Here is a 22,207-nt window from a genome sequence, read left to right on the forward strand (position 1 = left end):
AATTTTGGGTTTTTTTGGGAGCGGGGGTTGCCGGGGTGTCCCCCGCTCCTTTAAAAATAATGCACAGGTTGCAGGTTGCATGCCTTAATATCGCCGCAAAAATATGGCCATATCTTTGTATGGTGATATTATTGCGGGGATATTAACACATGGAAACAATAATGTTCAGGTCTATTGAGCCACGGTCACAACTGTTTCGTGGATATAAAACAAATGTATTTATATGCCATAAAAGAATGGACTGTGTGGTGCTTGTTTATGGTGGCGTGACACGTCAGAAGAATCTTGTTTACACTTTGTAAACAGTTATGGTCACATGATCCTTCTTAGACCTAATCTACAACTGGTGAACGTGTTAACGCTACAGGGCTGCCGCAAGGCGTCCTGACAATGAAAACAGGAAGGTTGCGGGTACCAACCCAAGCACAGCATGCCTTCAAGGGACTTTGATATTGCAGGCTGCGTTCTGAATTGAGAGCATTCATAATACTTTCTTTCTCCCCATGTGCAACGAGCCAACACAAGCGCTTGCTGGTCACAGCTACACCAGCTGAGGAAAACAAGACTGCCTCCTGACTGCGGTGGATACATTGGCAAAAAACAACAACATCCAGCTTCTGGAATCTTCCCTGATGAAGAGTTCATGAACGCATATTAGTCAGAGGTGCCGTGTCAGCGGGTGCTCTGGTGCCTGGCCACCCGCCAAAAAAGGAGTTTGCGGCCAATCACTGTCCTGGCACCTAAGACATCAAAACTATATGGACAACGCTGTGGTATAATAAACACTCGTGTAACATCTCACAATAAAAAGCCCCGAATGTGGATTCTATCTGTTGGCCTTAGAAGACGGGTCTTAAAGACCTTGCCATGGGGTGTCAAATATGTTATTGATAACACACCAACTCCCAAAGACATTTCATGGGGTTTCACTGCTGTGATGGAAACAATCTCTAAGGCCTGTCCCTCTCAACTGCATCACTCTCCAGCTCACCGCCTACGTAACCCCTACTTTTTGTCTTTCTCGATGTGAAAGCCTAAGGACATCTGCCTTAACTATTTAACTTCCTCAGGGACCTCCTGGGTGCAACCTACTCTACTTCCCAGATTAAGTCCAGGTGTTGTGGGAGTGCCTTCCAAACAATCAAGCCCCACACTCTCTCCTCCCTTCCATGCCCTTATATCCCTATCAGTATATCATTCTCTCACCATGCTCTATTTCTTCTTCTACTCTCCTCCCTTAATCTCCACCATATTCTCTCCTCTCTCTACCATCTTCATCCCCTCTCCCTCCAATGTTTCTCTTTCTCCTCTCTACCACCACAGTCCAATCTTACTTCTTCCAACACACTCTCGTTCAACTCTCCCCTCTCTGCAATAATACTATACTCTCCCCTCTCCATCCCACTACTCCTCTCCCATCACTACTCTCCCTTCTCCACAACACTACTGCGCCCCACTCCATTACTGCTCTCTCCTCTTCACTACTACTATCCCCTCTCCACACTACCATTACTCCACCCACCTTTCCCTTACCCTCTGTTTACTCCCTCAGTCACCCCTCATTATCTCCCTACTGTTCCACTACCCCTCTCACTCACAAACATTACATGCACAAACACAACACAGTATCACTTTCTCTCACCAACCAATACCTAGCTGTCTCTGCTAATCGACCCCACCCTTCGTTCTACTATCTTTCCTCCTTCTGGTATCTTGGTCTGCCACATCTTCCTCCTCTGACCTCATCCAAACAACCCACACCTTCCTGTCCCTGGTGGCATCTCCCCACCTTCTCCCTTTGGTCTTACCCTACTGGTTCCCTGGGACAATCCTTCTTGCTCTTCCCCGCCCTGCAGGTATTAAAAGCAGGGGGCTGGGCCTGACACTTTTCTGCTTACGTGTCTGTCGGCTTTTGTCAGTGGTGACCGCTCTGAACAATGTCCAAGTTTGTGGCCCGAAGCTGCTCAGGTGCAAGTCTATATTAAAAAAGTGGTCTGGTCTGAATAGTGTTCAAGTTCGTGTCAGCAGGGAGCCACTCAGCGGGTACGCTGCAGGTGAGTCTGTGTTAGATGGCGGTGCATAGCGATCTGGGCTGCCCATTGTTAGATTTCTTGCTGCTGCATCTCTCACAGGTTCCCTCTCTCTATGGTGCCGGTGGAGAGACCCCTGTAGGAGGCATCTACTTGGCGACTCTGATGGGATGTCTTATTGCCCAGTAAATTCTAAAGTTGGACATCAGTGGTGATGTTGGTTGTGGACGGACTAAAGTGAGAATGTTACTTTGACCTGGCTATTAGTATAGAGGTGGAGTTAGAGGATCCCTGCACTCCTCTAGCTCCAACTCTTTGACTGTCAAACACATTTCCAAGCAGAGAGTGGGAGCGGGTATCTCTCCTTGGCTGGCTCCTCCCTTTGGAAAATCCTCTGCCCCCCTCGTACTGGAGCTGACTGACCTCCTTAGGTTCCGGGAATGGCTAAAAACTCAGCTGTTCTATACCTCTTTCCCTTCCCTGTTAATCACCCCACTGCCTCTGTGACTGGTGGCCTGATTCTCATGAAACACACAGGATTTTAGGCCCTTCTTCCCAGTCGATATCAGCACCTTACCCCCACTGCACTGCCCATGCAGGCCCTTGTTTTGCGGCTCTGCATCCCACCCTTGGGAGTCGCCTGCACTATCACTTGCCTGAGTTTCTCCTCCTTGGCTCCCCTTAGCACTTCCCTCCCGAGCCCGCCGCCAGCATTTATCCACTCCCCTGTGCCCACCCACCTCCTGCACTTTCACGACTGAATGCCACAAGACGTAGTAGGACCAGGACTGTATTTAACTGTTTTTGCCATTGCTATTATTTCCCCTGTTCCCTTCCCATTTAGCCTTGTGGCGCTTTGAAACACACTTCTGTTGAATAAAGTGCCTAAAAAATGCTCAATTAAATAAATAAAGTAAACAAAGATGGCAAGGTTCTGCAATAACTCATTGGCATATCTGTGCTACCATGGGCACAACAAGAATCAGAATGCACAGTTAGCTGTTAAACAATCAGCATCTTTCTGAGCGACTCCTTTTGCAGATTACGCGGCCCCAACAATGCACACCTCAATTAAACCTCACACTATGTTCAAGTGAACAGTAGCGATTAGTTTGGCCCACACAGTGAGCACATGTGTCTTGCAGCACATTGTGCAGTTTAGTTTGGCTCAACAGTGTCCAAATAGAACAGCTCTCCTACTTTTTTTCCGATTACTCTGCTCCAACAGCTTGTAAACTTCCAAGGCTCAAAAATGTGAATATTACTCCATCCCAAAAACATGCAGACTACTGCAATCATTGCTGCAACGACTATGGTGACCCAAAAGAATGCAGGCTACTGCAACCCAACAGCCGGCATATTATGGTGATCTAACAGTGGGCAGACAAAAGCGTGAAGGGTTCCAGAGTGAAGACTACTGTGACCCTACAGTGTGAAGGCTACTGTGACCCTACAGTGTGCAAACAATAGCAAGCCAACATCATTCAGATATGCGACTCGACAGCATAGACAGTCGCAGATTAGAGACCAAGTGACCTAACAGTACACCGACTACTCAAACCCAGTAATGAACAGATGGCTGTGACCTATCAATGCAGAAACAGAGTTCAGGCCAGTGACACTCACACCATGGGCCCAAATCATCCATAACACAATGCTGAACACGTGCTTAATGCACATTCGGCTGCAACTAAAATACTGAATCCCATTATACCGAAAAAGGAGAGCGAGATTTGTGGGGGTGTCCCCTGCTCCCCTTGTTCAACATAATGGGTTCAGTGGTTGCAGGGCATCATTACATGGGTAGTGGGGGACAATAATGTAAAAATACATTTCTTTTAAAAAGGACCCTGCTGCGCCACTTTCACAGGGATAGAGAGGAGTCTGCGGCACGCGCAGAAGTGTGCTGTTGCCGAAATTGAAGTTGGGACATAAAGGGGAAGCGAGCATGGGGATGTGGGAAAAAGTGATCTATGTGGTCACTGCGCCTCGCCCATTTTTGTATTAGTTTTCTCAGTCAGAATTTTCGGCGGAGCAGTGATCACATCGATCCACGATTCACCAGTGCATAGACTTCTGCGTCCGAATGGTGTGCAGAATGATGTGACCCAGTCACTTGATGAGCCTGCTCATTGAAAGGACAAGTGTCGAATTGGGGTTCCTTGCCATGGTCTATGTGTTGGACATAAGCTCAGATGAGGATTTTGGCTGGAACATGATGGAGCTGTGGTCCAGCATACTGTGTCTTGCCGGACCGCTATTCCTGGGTCCAAACAACCCATGCTGTATGAGGACGGGTAAGACTGGCACCAAGAAGGAGCCTCTCCTTGCAGCTGCAATAGCTGCCGATCTCTGGAACATTCGCTCTTGGTGCCACACTTGCGAAGCAGAGTGGAGATGTGGTAGGACCATACCAGCCATCGGCGGCTTGCCTGCAGCCGTAAACTCGTTGGGCTCATGATATGATATGACATGGCGTTTATAATGCACCTGTACACAAGTGTTTCTCATAGGTAGCCACCGGGCTAGCGCTCAGGCCTGATCACTTGTTTGCCATCATTCTACACCAAGTTCTGCCCCTAAGCTCTGCCTGCATCGCTCTGACCACATGCCCATCCCTGCACGAAGGAGGGTGGTCAGAGTACATGCTGTCCCGTCCCAGCACTGTCTGTGCTGGGTGGTGGCTCAGAAGTCCAGCTTTAAGAAGCATCGCTTTAATCAGCAAAGGAAAAAGAGGGTCTTAAACTGGATCCACTGAGTAGTAGCAATCCAGCAGAAACATACCAAGCAAGAGACACACCAGAACATATTGTGTTTTCTGCATTTATCTAAGCCTTCCAAACCTAATATCTCAGGTTCACTGGTCAACTGTCAGAAAGACAGTCATTTTTGACCACTTTGTAATCGATTTCTTCATCGATTTCTTCATCTCAGTTTAAAAGCATTCCCCACAGAGCCAATTCGAAGCAGCATAGAGTCAAAGGCTGGTCTGATAAATAGGCAGCCAGTCCTGGGTGATGCCACAAGTCAAAGGGTTCTCATTCAAGCCCATGAGGTGCGATAGCTCAGTGGGTTCATTCATACGTTTCAGGAATACAGGTGGAAGGTCATAATCGAAGTGGAGCCGACTCAGCCTTTCTCAATTGTGAGGTGAACACAATCAGTACCATTGCACCGGCTAGCACTTAACTGCACTGCACTGCTGCATGTTCGAAGCCCTGAGAAATAAATGCAGACACAGCTTGGCATGGCATTTACTGAGTCTTGGTTCTAGACATGTCAGTCAACCTTTCCACTTGGAACATTGATTCAGGTGAACGATCGTGTCATGGAAAGGGGGGGAGGGTGTTGGTCTTCTAGTTAAACAAGCACACCCCTCTGCACAGGTGTGGCACCTTCAGAACACTTACACGTGAAGTTCATTTAAAGTTTGAGATGCTTGTTTTTTAAGTTTTGCGACCCGTGCCGCGTACTCTTGAGCCTAGGAACACGGTCAGGGTCTGCAACAGTCTACTTACGCACATACTAATCATAGCAGCCGTAATGAATGGGACGGATGCTTGCGCAATGCACACAGTGTGTGTGTGCCGTTTACAGTGGCCCCACAATATATCTTTTGCTTGATTACAGTTTATTGTACTTCACTAGTAAAATCTTTACAACACCCCAAGCACACTCGTGTTTGTCTCTCCGCAGTATCACACACACACGCCCGCACGACCTGTGTGCAGGACTCAAAGAAAGTCCTGCATAATTAGTAGGTTTTTAAGTCATCTGACTGGTTCCCTTAAGTATAGAGGGGTTGCCCTGGTTTTACCCCTTGGTGCATATTTTGCTGTTTATAAAAGATGGCTTGAAAAGTCCACAAACCACAGTAAGGCACGCACATAAATGTACACATGCTTACATAGTAAGGTGGGCACACAGATATATAACATTTATATATTTGTGTGCGTACCTTATGGAACGTGTACTTTTCAAGCCATCTTTTTAAAATATTTCTATGTTTATAAAATATGGCTTGAAAAGTGCACACTTTAATCCATCTTTTATAAAGCTTTGCCGACGGACAACACCCGAGGCGTCTTTGTCTGTCAGCAAAGCTTTATAAAAGATGGATTGAATTGTGTATTTTTCAAGCCATCTTTTATGAACCTGAACTATGTTGAGGAGTCTTCACGTTCGCCGAGGGTTAAAGACGCCTCGACGACCTGGGGAAACAAAGGGACAGCACAATATTACAGTTTCCTGCACCCCACTGTAACTATGATTGCCGTAGCCCACAGGGCCAATTTGAAGATTGGAGCAATCCTTCATAATTAACTACCTCTCATGGGCATACTGATGGCTGTATCCCAGTTGCCCACTGTTATTGCAGGACATAATTATACTGTTTATTTTGGCACCGTTGCAGATTATGCTCTGTGCCTGTAGACCAGCGGTCTGTAATCTGTTGTTTTCCAGATAATTTGGGACTACAACTCCCATGATCCCTCACTATTCAATATGCTTGACAGGAATGATGGGAATTGTATTTCAGAACCTATGTAGTGCTAAAGGTTGCAGACCACTTGTGTGTACTATTTAATGCAGTCCTTTATCACACTGTTTACTGCAGTAGATCAGTAAAGTGTTCACTGCTTCTCACTGCCTACTGCATCCCATTAACTTCCGGCCTAATTCAGCAAAGAAATATAGTCTGTTTACATTAGTACAATTCCATCATTTCTACTATGGCACATCAGTATCAAGTGTACTACAGCCCAAAGTAGAGTGTTTTATGCAGCCCAATAAGTTACACTGTTTATTGCTACACACTATTTACTGAAGGTTCTCAATATATTTTTTGCTGACTCAATAGTAACTCATTACAGCAGCACAACTGAGGACTCCTTGCTGTGGGACAAGCATGCAGTGTCAACTGCAACCAGCAGGGCCCTGTTTACTGCTACTTACTGCAGCCAATGAATACACTGCATACTTCAGAAACGAAGTGAACTGCTTAAAGCAGCATCACTTTTCAATGTCTACTCTGGAGCAATAGTTTACTGTTTCCTGCAGCCTATTATTGTAACGTCCTTTTTGGCATATTAATATCTTCTCTCCTGCAAGTTTTACTCACTTTGAGACCACTACGGTGGGGAAATGGTGCAGTAAAACAACTCATTAATGAATTGATTGATCAATTAATGAATTGATTATTACAAGCTTGGACATACTGTTTAAAGTGTGTAATGTGGTTGCCACGGGCACCAGCGCGAGTAAAGAATAATTATTTCCAAGAGAACATCCATGGCCGTCTCATACAGTGGCTCTGGATAATGGGCTTATAGAGTAGAAAAAGGGACCCACAGCGACAGGGCCAGGTAATGCACCTATATGGAGGGGGACAAACAATGCATTGCACTTAAAATGCACCTTTGGAAAATCACGCTGATCATCCTGCAGGAGGACAACCAGGCACCCGGACTCCTCCCTCGCGGCTGGGATGGCAGGTAACTCTAAACCACAGGATGATGGTCCAGGCCACCACATGTAATCATGAAATGAAGTCCTTGTGTTTGCCCTAGAATCAATAGGAATGGCAATATTGCACTCTAAGAACCACTCAGAGGGCGAGTGGCAGGGGCGTTGCTAGGGGGGGGGGCTAAAGGGGCTATAGCCCCTGATCTTTTGGTTGTAGCCCTGGATAGAATCTCAGGAGCTACAGCCAAAAGACTAACTAGCCCTCAGTCCCAACAGTTCCAAAATCAGTTTAGCCCCGGGTCTTTTCCAGACCTAGCAACTCACTTTGCACTTGGATCTTCTGTGAAACGTAGCACTGCTCCTTGTACATAGATGGAACCCAAGATATAGACAGTTAACCCATTTCTTCCCCTCGCGCAACGCACCATCGCAATTTTGCGGAAGGCAAGGTCTCACTCCACACACCCTGCACACGCATATAAAAGAAACACTATGGCACATCACTTCTGCCATAACAATGAAAGTACTTTTAATGACAATAATTTCAAGTGCAGCTTCCCACAGAACACTCTATCTCTTTAAACACAACCCCTCCACCCCTTCCTTAAGTCCATAGTATGTCTCCACTGCAGCCTAACACACTCCATTCAGACATGGGTGACAACCAGGGTCCTAGCCACCCTCGCATAACTTTAATGGCTGAAAAGCACACATGCATAATAGCACCTCCCAAACTCTCCCAAATTGTGGATTGCGGTCCCTCCGAGGACATTCAACCAAAAGCCTGTTGGGACCATGATTATGGTGAAAGGCGCTATACGAATGACACACTCAATGAATGCATGCATGCATGCATGACTGAATGAACATAGCACAGAGTTTGGCACAGGGAAACAGAGCATCATATGCACATGCTACATCAGCCGGCATGTGGAGCTACCCCAGGGACACACATGTTGCTGGGATGGTTTGGACTGGTTCCTGTATGCATGCATTCTGTGCCCACTTCACATTGAATTGACATTCGCAGTGTTCGATTCACACTGCTGCATGCGTGTTCATTTTACATGTCTGTACTGCTCTCGCACAACGCGCCTCCAGAAGAGAGAGACTCAGCGCTACCAAACACCACTGCGGTCCATGGAACTGACTCACACCACAACACACATGTTGAAGGGCATCATAATTGAAACCTGGGCATCCTTCTTGGCGCTTTCTCTCCGGGGTTTGTCCCAAGCATGCACTTTCAATTACTTTGTGTGAGGTACTTGGCCTGCACCTGTTACATATTTTGCTAGGGTATGTTATGCGGTGTATTCACGAAGCTTAATATCTATCATTTGCATGGCCTCTGGCAGCTGACATTGATTGGACGGCATAGCAGCATGCTCTCTGCTGATTGGTTGTTACCTTAATGGCATGCCGCGAGACAGTAGAACTGCACTCTTCCCCCATAGTCTAATCTTATGGAAGAAATTTGTGTAAGGTGTGTATGTTTCACTCCTGCAACTCTCAAAATTGCAAAATATCAAACATGAGGTGCGCGGGACACCCCCGCAACCCCGTCTCGAGGGTTGGTAATTTGCAATATATGCAACCAAATTGCCCCATTGGCCAAATCAGCCATGCCAAATTCGTTAAATGTGGTCATTAGGTCAATTGTTCTAGGTCACATAGGCTAATGCTGTGATTCAAAGCAGCTTTCGGGTGCAGAGGTGGGGCTGTCTCAGTTCTAAGGCACAGGGAGGACAGAGCTAGTTGTGGGATTGTATTGTAACTGATGTCCTTGTGAGTAAGTGGTGGTCAGGGATATTAGTTGCATAGATGCCAATATTAACCATTCCATTTGGTAGACAATGGTCCAGTCCTCTTTTTAAATGTGCATTCTGAGACATGTGGTCTTGAATTTCCCCATTGCAAATTCATTACTACATGTCCCAGAATGCACATTTAAAACCAGGCGCGGAGTAGTGTCTTCCGAATAGAATGGGCAATGTTGGCATGTATGTAGTTGGGTTGGATGGTGAGTGGTATAAGGAGCAAGAGGTGTGTGTGTGTGTGTGTGTGTGTGTGTGTCAGAGTATGATGATGATAGCTATATACTATTCTTGTCATTCAAGCCAAGCTGAATCACTTTGAGCTTCCTGGGAGTGGTGGTTGTGAGTGGTTCCTTTTTTGCCTTGAAAATGAGGAAACAGAGGAAGATGTGTGAGAGTGAGTGATTGGTGTGGTGAAATGGAATGTCATGGTGAGATGGGAGTGGAGCATGACAGGGGCTGGGGTGACAGCAGTATTCCATGTAAAGCACAGACTGGTCAGGTGAGAGTTGGTGAAATCTGGTGTAGGAGGAGGAGGTGATGTTTTTTGCAATGGGACGAGATGCTGTTGGCTGGTGTGTTGGCGCTGACAGAAGGATATACTTGACAGGGAAAAGCATCCTCAGAATATGTTATTTGTGGGCAGGTCAATGTGGTATTCCAAACATGTTTTGGTAGGTCACGTTACGTATTGAAGATCAGTTTAGCGGCGTGTGAGGTGCCAGTCACTGTTCCAGCCTGCCCATATCTAGCTGGTGGGTTTGAGCTGTGGTTCTTCCGTGTACCCAGATTGTTGGCTGTCATTTGTGGTGTCAGGTCAACGTGTGGTGCTATTTGGACCAGCCATGCGGTGACGTGGGACGGAGTTTATAAGTGAGATTTCAGTGTGTGACTGGTGCTTGCGTTGGTGGTGTCTTTGGAAGTCAGTAGCATGCAGTTGGTCTGGGATGGTGGCGTGGTAGGCTTGACTTGGTATGCAAGAGATCTGTGTGGCGAGTGAGGTTTGTGGTAATGTGCTTATCCCGGTATCTGGTAATATTATCCCCACAAATAATATTGCCATATATATGGTCGCAGGGAAAGGCCATAAGCAACATTATCTGTGGGAATAATTTATGGGATACGTGGGAGCGTGGGTTGCGGGGGTGACCCAGCTCAGTTTAAAAAAATAGGGGGATTACGGGGGTGTCCCTCGCAGGTTTTCATGGGTTAATATTGCCGCATAAAACTGCGCCATTCTTGTATGGCGATATTTTTGCGGGGATATTAACACATGCAACCATTATACCTATGGTGCCGTACTAGTCCGACTTATCAAATGGTTCATTGGGTTGCTGCAAATGCTGTCATTGCTGGGTGGAGATGTAAATGAAAGGTGAAAGGGGTGACGTGGCAAGTATTCTGTACCCTCCCGAATACTCCTTGGTAGTGGATGTCCGGCATAAAGAGTGGCACAATGTTCCAGTGTTTAGAAATTAGGACTTGGACTAGGCCGCTTGTTCCTCCATATTACTGCACATTCAGATAACAGATTGGGTAGACAAGCTGACATGCGCCTTCAAAGGCACAGATATTTTAGTGGAAGTTCGCTCTCTAGTCTAATTGTGTGTTTTTTGTCCAATCAAAGAAGTGGGACATAGAGCAATCACACACACGCATCTCAACCAATCAGGAAGCCAGATGTTTCCATGCTCTACTTAGCCTATTTCAGCCAATCAGAATATGCAGTACATTTCAGTTTCCCGTCTGGTCAAAATGTTAATGAGGCGGGCAGCTTCGGCGCCGGCGGGGACATTGCAGGTGGTACACTGTTCTTTCGTTGAAGTCCATTGCGGAAGTTTAAGAGGCAAAATCTGCCTTGCCCATTGGGTTTTTTCCCCCGCCCATTGCTAGGACAGTGGAGTTCTTGCCACATATTCACTTCTAACGGAATGAGGGTTTTGTAAGGAAGAGAGATTGTCCCGGTCTGGGGGTTGGATTGGTACTGAGTTATGTTTTTCGGTGGAATCCAGAGCCATGAGTCCTATTATCCACTGTGCATGATAGATAGACCCTTGAACCTTATCTGTTTCTTGACTGGAGGGCAGTCTAGTTAATGTAGGGCAGCCAATAGCCACTAGGTGGACGGTAACGCAAGTCGTCTGGCCTTTGCATTTTGGGCCATCAAGTGTCTCATTGAGGCATATGGAGAAGGCTTAAGTATGTAAAAGGAGTTGAGTTAGTCTAGTCTTGAAAGCGATCATAAGCTGGACTTGGATGCAAATAAAAGGAGGATTTTGTGGAGAGAATCTGGAGGGGAAATAAGCAGGTTTTGAATTTGATGAACACCTGGGGTTGAAGGGAGGGGACACTGTCCATGTTTACGGTCATGTTAATGACCATCTTGGCTGGAGTTGGTCCGGAGCCGAGACTACTAACCAGGTTGTCGGGGTGGAAGGACTGCACTGATGAATCTGTTGAAAGAGTGTGATTAATGGAACCCAATCCACATTTTCTGTAATACTTTAGGTGCTGTTTGTAGATAATCTTATCTTATTTGCGACAATGTGGGTTCCAGGATGCCAGTTGATTATATGAGTTCTGCCAGAGGGTGTATGAGCCACATGGATGGAGGAAGCTTGAGGGTTCAGTCGAGTGCCGAGACGGTTCCGAAGACTTCCAGATTCCTTCGGCCAGATTCAAGAGGTCCATGGGAATGACCCAAATGCATGAGTGTAACCCACTTGTGCAGGTGAATACATGCCATTGCAATGTCTAACAACCGAGAGATAAGGAACGTCACCTTGGGAACACCCTCCACAGCTGCTAAGGGGCAGTGAGGGAAAACGTGGCAGTGGACGGTCCAACTGGAACGGAAAGTGGTCTGATGGCATAGCCCCGGACAGGCTCAACATCAGAGGGGATGCAGCATGAAGCCTTTAGTCTGCACTATTGCCTCCAACCTGGGTAATTATACCAGCCCAAGATGTAGGCAGATTGCCATGGTATAATGGGGAAGAGTGGTAATGGTAACCACGGCCATAAGGTCGCAGCCACAGAATCCTTAGCAAAAATAATCCTGGGAGCCACCTATGCACTGCCTGCGAGAACTCTTGTGTTTTCGATGCTCATTGTCTGAATGCAATGAGGTCCATTTTGAAAGAACATCCCTTCTCCATGTTGTTGTGTGGAGTAGAGAACGCTTTCAACCTAGTAACGTGACGCATCTACAGGCAGAAACAGATAGTGGCCCTTGGTTCATCTAACTGTGTTACGGAAGCAGGCATTAATATGAATGGTATATTAAGGAATACAGGCAGAGCGTACATCATCTTACAGATGTGATGTTTTGAGCCCATTTACGCTGAGCATAGACCAGTCCGAGGACCCAACGGTACATAGGCTGTACCAAGATTGATGGACAATTGGCAAAGCCATCAAAAGCCCTTGGTACGCTTATATGTATGGGAGCACACAAAGCAAAGGCCCCTGAGGTGTTACAGGCAGGGTGCAATTGGTAACACCAGAGCAGGATCCCGGGGGCGGGGGGGCGACAGAGGAGGAGAAGTAGAGTTGAGAGTAGCGACCAACAGGGTGTTCTTTGAAGAGTAGTGTCTTTGGGTCCTTCCTGAAGTGTAGGATGGAGGGGGCAAGTCTGATCTGCGCTGGTAATTTGTTCCAGAGAGAGAGTTCACACATACAAAATGCATGAGTCCTAGTTTAGTGTTTATCAGCTATATATATACAGTTCAAGGATTGCTGAAACGTGGGACGCCCCCCCTTTCAACAGTGCACCGTGTGTGCTCACATGACAGAATCTGCTACATGCAGGAAATAATTGTTGTCAAGGCTTTGAGGGCCGGATCCATGCCGGGCTTTTAGGATACCCCTCATTAATATTCATGAGATAAATATGCATACAATGATTCTAAATTTAGGCACCTTTTCTCCTCATGGATATTAATGAGGGATATCCTGAAAACCCGTCATGATTCCAGCCCTCAAGGCCCAGAGTTGGACAACCAATACAAATCTATTTAACCATCAACCAATAATGATACCTATGCCAGCCTTTATAGTAACACACAGGACTGCACAATGCTGGCACCAGTTTGCATGCACTGTGAAAATGCAAGCAGCATTTCGCCAGATAACTGTAATCTTCCAAATAGCCACGTGAATCAATAGACATTCAACTATAACCTGTGCAGAAGTGAGGCAGCTGAACTTTCTGGGTGAGTACTTCCCACAATTCCAGACCTAAAAAAGTGCAGGGTTTGTCAAAGCTAAATCCATGGTTCCAACTCTGGGATTAAACAAATTTTGCAGTCAAAGGCATTGGCATCCACTGCTAGGAAGGAGGGGAAAAAAAACAGGTCGGGTTTCTTTTCCTTCATTGTTTCAAGTCTGGGAACAAAACAGGGTGCAAAGTAGCAGCTGAGCTGGTAAAGGCACCAATCTCACAGAGCCCACAATAAGGTGGAAAGAAAACAACCGTTTGCTGCCCAGTAGACAACAAAACTAAAACCTGGAAATGGAGCTCTCGGTGGCCGCCTTCCCCAAACTACCCCTTTGGAAACCCTGCACTTACAACCTGTGCAACCGACACGATCGCCTGCCAGGTAACTGACGCTGTCCCAACCCTACCGGCATGCTTGAAATTCTAAATGCCCTCTAAATCAGGCCGTCTCCGCGGTCGCAAACAGGCTCCGACCACAACAAAAGACTTACCATAGAGAAGCTGAGACTTCGCCACCTCCAAGGCATGTCTGAGTCCCTGCGGTCCGACCTCTGACCTCAGGAAACCCAGGCGCGTGCCCCAAAACCCCACAGATTGAAGCCAAAGGGGCACTGTGCGTGCGATGGCCCTTCCTGTAGGTCAAACTGAGAACATCCCGTTTGTCCAAATCTGTAAAGCTTTGGAGAGTCTCGGTTTCTGCCCACTCATTAAACATGGTAACCACAAGAGCGCCCTTGTGGTGTTTGCTAGCCTCCAGCCCCCAGGCGCCCTCCGCCCCATCCCTGGTCCCTCCCTGCACGAGGAAGTGTCAGGCAGCTATCAGCTGATGCGTGTAATAACTGTAAGTAATGCCTGTGGCATGGATCACCCATGGACCGGCAGCAAGGCGGCAGCAGCGCCGCCTGCTGCATTGCTAGTGAAGTGCACTCCCCTGTGCAGGGCATGCGTTAGGGCACACATCAAATTCACATTTATCAAAATTCGGGCTCCCAGTTTTCTGTATGCACTGATTTGTATACATAAATGTAGATGGAGATCACTGTCTCAAGTCGGTATTCATTTGTAAAAAAATAAAATAAAAAAAAAGTGACAAACAGCTGAAATGCTTGTGTCTTGATTAGCTCTTCAGGTTGTTATTCATGCCTTTCAAACCAATGGGTGTGCAAAGTAACACAACTGAAATGCTAAACATGTCATCTATTTCTTTAAAGGGCTACAGGATCACATCAGCATAAGGAACAGGTATTGCTTATTTAGCTGAAAAAAGTATCTTGAGTTGATATGCAAGAATATAGTTTTTTTTAAAATGTATTGTGTTTGGTTATAATCCATAAACTTAATATAGACAAACCTTTACAATATCACATCTTTCAAAGTGAATGGAACTGTGTTTAAAAATAAAAATAAAAATTTCTAAAACACACATAATAACCCCCCCCAACACCTCTGCATCCTTTCTCTAAAACAATCTTCTCAAAGTCTTCCCTAAAAAATTACAAATACCTACAATCCCTGCGGCTTTCCATTATCTTAACCCCTAGGGCCACCCACCCCGCAGTCTTTCCCCCAAGAATAAACGTTCCTTTTATCGCAGGAGATTTAGGGCTCTCGAGATCTCCACTACCGCTGCTGAAGCTGGACATTATACCCTGAGATCATTCTGTCCCACATATTTTCAGATGATACCCATTCCAATCTCTCTACAAATCTTCCTAGCTTTTTTCCCTAAATTCCCGTGTCCCTTCACAGTCTAGCAACAAGTGCTTTAGTATTGATTTGTGGGTGGATTACATTCATTACAATATTGTGCTGCTTTTAGCTCTTGATTTCTAATCACCAGAATCTCTCCTGCGGGCAGTATATTAAGCCTCGCCCTTAAAAAGTCGTTCCTAATTCTACTATCTGGGAATTTTACCAGGTAACGTGGAAGGAGACCTAGATTCGAATCCACCACCAGAAAAATGTTCCGCGGGCTTGATGTCCTAACTTTAGCAATGGTATCTATCCAGTCTATCAGTTCCATCGCCCGCTTTACTTTTAAGGGATTAGTTATTAGGATCTCACTGTCTAGGCCTATTTTGGCTGGCTCTTGTACCATTCTATATTCCAAATTCCCCAAGTCCCTCGATTTCCGCCCCCCCCAGGTGCGCATTAATGTCCTCATATAAAGAATCTCCTTCCGGCCTTATAATTTCTCTGAAAAATGACATCAGTTTCCATTTGGCCAAGCACCCTAGAGATTGTAGGCCTCGTTCGTGGCTCAGATGCCTTCCTGAAGTACTACTGGGAAGATTTAGGGCCCCCTTCCATATGCTACCTTCCAATTTTGCCCGATCAAAATCCCATATCTGCGGCTTGGCTTCCAGCCCGTATAAGAATATGGGAACAACTTTCATCAAATAGTATTTTCTCATCGGGATGATTGAGAATCTGCAATATTTAGTGTTCATTTTTTTTTTTAAGTGGGGAACAAAACGGAGACCTTTGCTCATAATGTCTTGTTCGACGTTGTGGATTGTTGGGTGAGCGTAAAGCTTGCATCCCAAATACATCAGTTCTTCCACTTTGTTTGGCCTTCCAATGCCCAATGTTCAAACATCCTTTTCTTCAGAGGATGCTTGAACACCATTATCTTTGATTTACTTGGGTTTATTTTCAGGCCATTTTTAACCGCATAGTCTCCCACTCCATTTAACAACTGTTGTAAACCTATAGCAGTGTTATCTAGTAGAACGATGTTGTCGGCATAAGCTAGCCAAAAGATCTTTTTCCCGTTTAATTTCGAGCTGGCCAGCGCCGACGATAATAGATGGGCACCCACATTTGCCAAAAATAAGTTGAAGAGCGTGGGCGCTCACAGGCATCCCTGTCTTATCCCTCTTTCCACTGGGATTGTCTCGGATAAATGCCCCTTGTTATCTAATCTCACTGTTATTGTGTTCCCTTTATGAAATTCCATTAATATTGAGAGCAGTCTTTCTGGGATTCCTTTGCTCCTATGTTTGTACCATAGCTTCGCCCTATCAATATGGTTCAACGCCTTGGAGAGATCTATCCATGCCCCATATAGAGGTCCGCCCTCCTTATTCGCTGTAGGTTCACCAAGCAAGTTCGCAGCATGCCATTTACTGTTGTAGACAGCCCCTTTCTAAAACCCGTCTGGAAACGAGAGAGTACTTTCTCACCTTCCGCCCAGACTAAAATCTCCCCTAGCAGTGCCTTCATAAAGAATGTAGTTTTATGAGCTTCCCATTAGAGGTATCAAAGCGCTACATTTTGAATTATACATTTTGAATTAATGCAGGACATGTCTATATATTTTTATTTTTACCAGATCAAATATATATGTGGATATATGACATGATACATTTTATTTATATCGCGCTCATACACAAGTGTACGAGCATTTGATATAGATAAAATGACTACAAAATAAATATGGATAAATACAGATGGAAATGGTGAAAACATGACTACCATAAAACCAAGGGTTTTAGTAGTAATGCACAAGACATGTGGTCTAGAGATTGCACATTCACATGTAATGTAGAGCTATATAACTTAGATGCAAGGTTATGCCTTATACACTGGCCTGTGGAATGTAACATATTGTCCATGCAATCACATTGTTTTAAGTGCAAATGTAATGTGTGCAATCATATAGACATCTGCATGATATAAAATGATCGGGGTGCAGGTATGCTATGGTGTTAATTATACATGTAAAGACTATGCCATGTCAATATACATACATGTAATGTACAGAAATATCCAAATGTAAGTCATCATAGGGTAGAGACCAAAGCTAAGCCTCACTGACTATGCCCAAAGAGGCTGTACAGACATTTCCAAATGTAACTAAGTCATTAGAGAGCTAGAGACCTAGCCTACACCTCACTGATGATGGCCGATGAGGTTATACGGACATTTCCAAATGTAAGTCATTATAGAGCTAGAGACCAAAGCTATGCCTCACTGATGATGCCTGATGAGACTCTGCAGACAATGCCAAGTGTAGGCTGTCATAGAGCTACATTTCCAAGTGTAGGTAGCCATGGAGCTAGAGACCTAAACTAAACCTCACCGATGATGCCTGATGAGGCTGTACAGACATTTCCAAATGTAAGACATCATAGAGCTAAAGACTAAAGATACGCCTCACGGTTGATTCCGGATGAGGCTGAAACTGGTCAGGAATTGGTCTAGTCTTAGATCCGACCAAGCAGTTCAGACTGAACCTCCCCATAGGGGTGGAGCTAAGCCTGATTTGCATACAATATTTCCACTTCTCTACTGGTATGACAGGCTGTTAAACAATGCTGAGCAATGCCAGTGGTTGTGATTAATCCACATTATTCCTGCCATCCTTCTTCAGTTTTGCTGGTATGCCCAGTCTTAGGCCCAGAGCCTGCTGTGCCTAGAGATCTAAGATACACCCACTGACATTGCCCAACAAGACTAAACCATGTTTTGTGTCACTGGGGATCTTCTGCAGGGCACTGATACCATAAATAGTCGCCATGGAAACAGTGCCAGACAGAACTATAGAGGGAAACAGCTGGGCATGGAATGCCCTTTTGAATTGATTATTGTTTGTCGTAAAACAAAATAAATAAGATGTAGAACCCATTTGTTAACGAAATAATACATTTAAATAAGATCACACACATATCAAATGTTTGAAGATGAATTAGTAATTGTGTTGCACCTTTAGCCCATGAATGATATAACTATTTAATATAAAGGTACACAGTCAACATGGTTACAAGTAGGCACTCATGGCACCACATAATTAAGCAATATGACCCGAGCGGCGGGGACATTACCGACTAATGCCCCGGGGCCCATAGTTATAGGCCCGAGCGAAGCGAGGGCCTTAACGAAGGCCCCAGGGCATTACCAGAGTTGGTAATGCCCCTGCTGCGAGGGTCATATTGCTATTAGTATTCCGGCCCGCAATATTTGCGTGACCGGGGTACTAAAAGCAATTTTTTTCTGTCCCGAAACGCTGCGCCGTTTCGGGACAGAAAAAAAGAAATGGCCAAGAAAATGGCCGCTGCCATGGAAAGGGAAAACGGAGTCCGTTTTCCCTTTCCATGGCGGTCATCGGGAGCGGACGCGCTGGGAACACATGTGTTCCCAGGGCACCCGCTCCCAAAAAATGATCAAGAAAAAGGTAAGTGGGGTTGGGAGGGAAAAAAAAAAAACGTACCTGCGTGCCCCGCTCCGAATCTCCACACGGCTGTAGACATTCCTCGTCCCCCGCCGGGGACGCAAAAAAAGGTTCAAGAAAAAGGTAATCGGGGTTGGGAGGGTGGGAGGGTGTAAGTGAGAGGGGGAAAAAAAAAAACGTACCTGCTTCCCCAGCGGGGGACGAGGAAAGCGCCCAGCCGTGAGGAGGCGCAGAGCAGGGATGGCCCCGCTCCGAGTCTCCACACGGCTGGAGACTTCCCTCGTCCCCCGCCGGGGACGCAGAAACAAGAGGGGAAGTTGGGGGGGGGCGGGTGGGAGGGAGGAGAGGGAAGGGAGAAAAAAAAATACTTACCCGAGTCCCCGGTGGGGGGTGAAGGCAGCCTCTCAGCCGCGGGGAGGCCCCGCTTCGAGCCTCCCCATAGGCTGAGGGGTTGCCACGCCCCTCGCCGGGGAAAAAGGCCGTGGAATCCCGACAGAGGGATTCCCGGCCGGGTATGGACCTGGCGAGAGCCAATCAGAATGCTTGTTTCATTCTGATTGTCTCTCGCCGGGGTACTAATAAGGAATCAAGCGGAATGAATTGAAGAGACAGCGATTCTAGAACAAAGAGAAATCTGATTCTGTCTCCTGACAGTCCAGAGACTAAATGTATGGCCACTGGCTTTTCTCACACACTTAGATTTTGTTGTTTAAGATTGCATAGACCAGTGATCGAAGTGAGTGGGAACGGCCGGGATTGGTGTTCCACTACTTTCATTTTTTTCTGTTTAATATTCCTCTACTTTCTATGACCATATTGAACATTCTCTACAGAAGATGTGTCCATTTATGTCCCTGTGGAAGTGTAAAGTTGTAATAGGAGCCTTAGTTACTAGAGTTACTAGTCACTTAGACTACTGCAATGCCCCAGCCGCAACACCTGGTCACATGTTGCACTATGCTTCCTCCTACCCTCTCCCCTGCCCCGGGACCACAGTTCCACTACTTTTTTCGGTACACTTCTACCACTGGCATAGACTTTTTGTCATCATAGACCATGACAGGATGTTGTACCGTGTAGACACTCATGGGCTTTTCATCCTTTGAACAACTCGGGCAATGCTTCCAAAAAATAGACCTGTATATTCTTCACTATACGTTAATCTGCCTTGAAGGAGATTTTCCTGCCTAGATGTTCAAGGACCTTTTCTTCATAAAGAGGCTATGCGACCACACTCTGCTTCACCCCCATCGCCCAGTCCCACTCCCATAGGACAGGAGCAGGCACTTTTGCAATAATGTTATCAGTGTTCTACTCTGCCCTTCTCCACTTCTTCTCACTGTTCTTCTTCCAAATTCTCCTTTTACACAGCCTGCTCGTGTCGCTGCTACTCTTGACTGCCAGGCTGGGCATGTCCCTGAAACATCTTTTTTTTTTGGGTGGGGGGTGGTAACTGTAAGCCCAAGCTGACTCGAGCACATGATGCAAGGGTTTGCATGAGCACACCTTAAGCCCGTCACACATCCACACACCACCTTGAGGTCTGCCATCTGTAAATGTGTTATTGTAAATCCTTTCTGTTCGAAATTGACATCCCTGTGCTTCCAATACTAACAAATCTAAATATGGCTAGTATTGCATAATTCTCGTTTGATTAATTGCCCACAAGAGAATTACCTGGCAAACATGCTCACACATTATTTTGCGTTCCTAATCCTTCACCATCCTCTAAATCATGTCCCATCCATCTTCTATGCTTGACTCTTTCCAAAACTCTGTTTGTCAAAACCTAAAACATCATGTGCGTCCTCACTACCCACTCTCTCCGCTTTTCCTCTATAGACTATGCTCTACCCCACCTCCGATGGGGGCGCAATAAAACGCCTACAGCACCGTGGAACCAGTGTAGTGTGAACTACACAAGGGATAGGAAGATTCCATTGCTGGATTTTCCATTATGGGAGAATTCATTGAATTTTGTTCCCATCGCATTTTGGTGCAAATGTATGTGGGGGGTGGATTAGAGTAATAATAAAGGAAGTGGGGTTTGGAGGGGTTGTGGGGGGTCTCCCCTGCATACTTTTGCGGTAAAATGTCCTATTACAAAATCTAATTCTTCCACAATTAAACATTGTAGATTGAATCACTTAGAACCCTACACAAGACTCATAACATAAACGTATGTGGCAATGTGTTCAGGCTCTCTGAAGCTTTTTCTCTTTATACAGCACTCAATCCTGTTCATTTGAGAACATATCATGAGCACATGACCCTGTAGCAGGTGAACAGGCAAACTATCAACATTGTCAGAGGGACAGAATGTATGGTTAGGCTTTGCACGGAGGACCCTGGCCTGGACATACTCCGGCTTCGTGTTCTAGATCGCGGACCCAGTCCTGGGTGCTATTTTCATCGGAGCAGAATGTGGGACCCTCGCCTCCATCTACATAAATACTGCAATTACATCTGGTCCAATGTATGTGAGTACTGGGTTTTATAAAGCACAGACGTCTCTAGGAAGCAGCAGAGTGGAGTACAGTAACGTGGTACAGTCATGTTGAAGGGCAGAACATGATGGGTACAGTGTGAAGGATCTGGAGAGAGGGCATGATATGATATGAAAGGCTATTTATAACGCACTGAGTTCCGGGAGTTTTCTAAGCGTGGACCCGAGGATCGAACCTGTGGTGCTCCGTGTTGTCTTGCTTCCAAGGCAAGCACGTTGCCCCGGAGCTATCCTCCCGAGACCCTGAGCTATCCTCCCGAGGCATGGAGAGTAAAGGCAAGTGAGACAGTATAGGGAGGGAATGACGGACTCAACCTGCCTCAACTTGGACCAGATACCGATATTTAGCAGCTGCCGTAAAAAGAACACCCCAAAAGACAAAATTACTGCTTCTCACCAAACCACAGAACACCCCCACATCCGTACCTGGCTGTCCGCCATTCACCTTAAGGTCTTCGCCATTGCAGCTGACACCCTATGCTAAGCCTCTGAGATGCCGCAGAGAGCCACCTCTCCTTAAAAACACACATAGTCAAGAGAAGTCAAGCGGCGTGGTACTAGGTGTCCCTCCTGTGGAAGAAAAGGCCTGTGTATGTGACGCCAGCTTCAGATGCACTGCCCTGGGGTGTATGGTCTTTCCATCGAAAGCGTTTCCATTGAGACCCTTTCCATCGTAAGTTTTGCAACTCATTTTTTTCCATCAAATCTATGTGTGAGTGGGGGATAAATGCATTTTTGGTAATTTCTTACTAGTCACCCCCCCAATAACCCCCCCGTTTTTTACCTTTAAAAAACCCACCCCAAACAAAATTAACCCTTTATCCCACACACACATACATTTGATGAAAGAAAATGTGTTGCAAAGCTTACGATGGAAAGGGTTTCGTTGGAAACTCCTTCGATGGAAAGAGCAGGCACAGGCCCTGGTCCAGTCTCAGCTGGAGGCAGGGAATACTTTATTCACCTTTCTAACACTGATAAGAAGGGTCCCCCGCA

At 46.1% G+C, this 22,207-nt stretch overlaps 1 protein-coding gene across 4 annotated transcripts in view; it reads right to left on the bottom strand.

Moving 5' to 3' along the window:
* The window catches only part of TNS1 (tensin 1), a 2,137,091-nt gene that overhangs the window by 494,630 nt on the left and 1,620,254 nt on the right, over positions 1-22,207 (bottom strand). The window lies entirely within an intron of this gene.

This window comes from Ambystoma mexicanum, chromosome 9 (assembly GCF_040938575.1).
Source record: "Ambystoma mexicanum isolate Mex_15411 chromosome 9, UKY_AmexF1_1, whole genome shotgun sequence".
NCBI classification, from domain to species: domain Eukaryota; kingdom Metazoa; phylum Chordata; class Amphibia; order Caudata; family Ambystomatidae; genus Ambystoma; species Ambystoma mexicanum.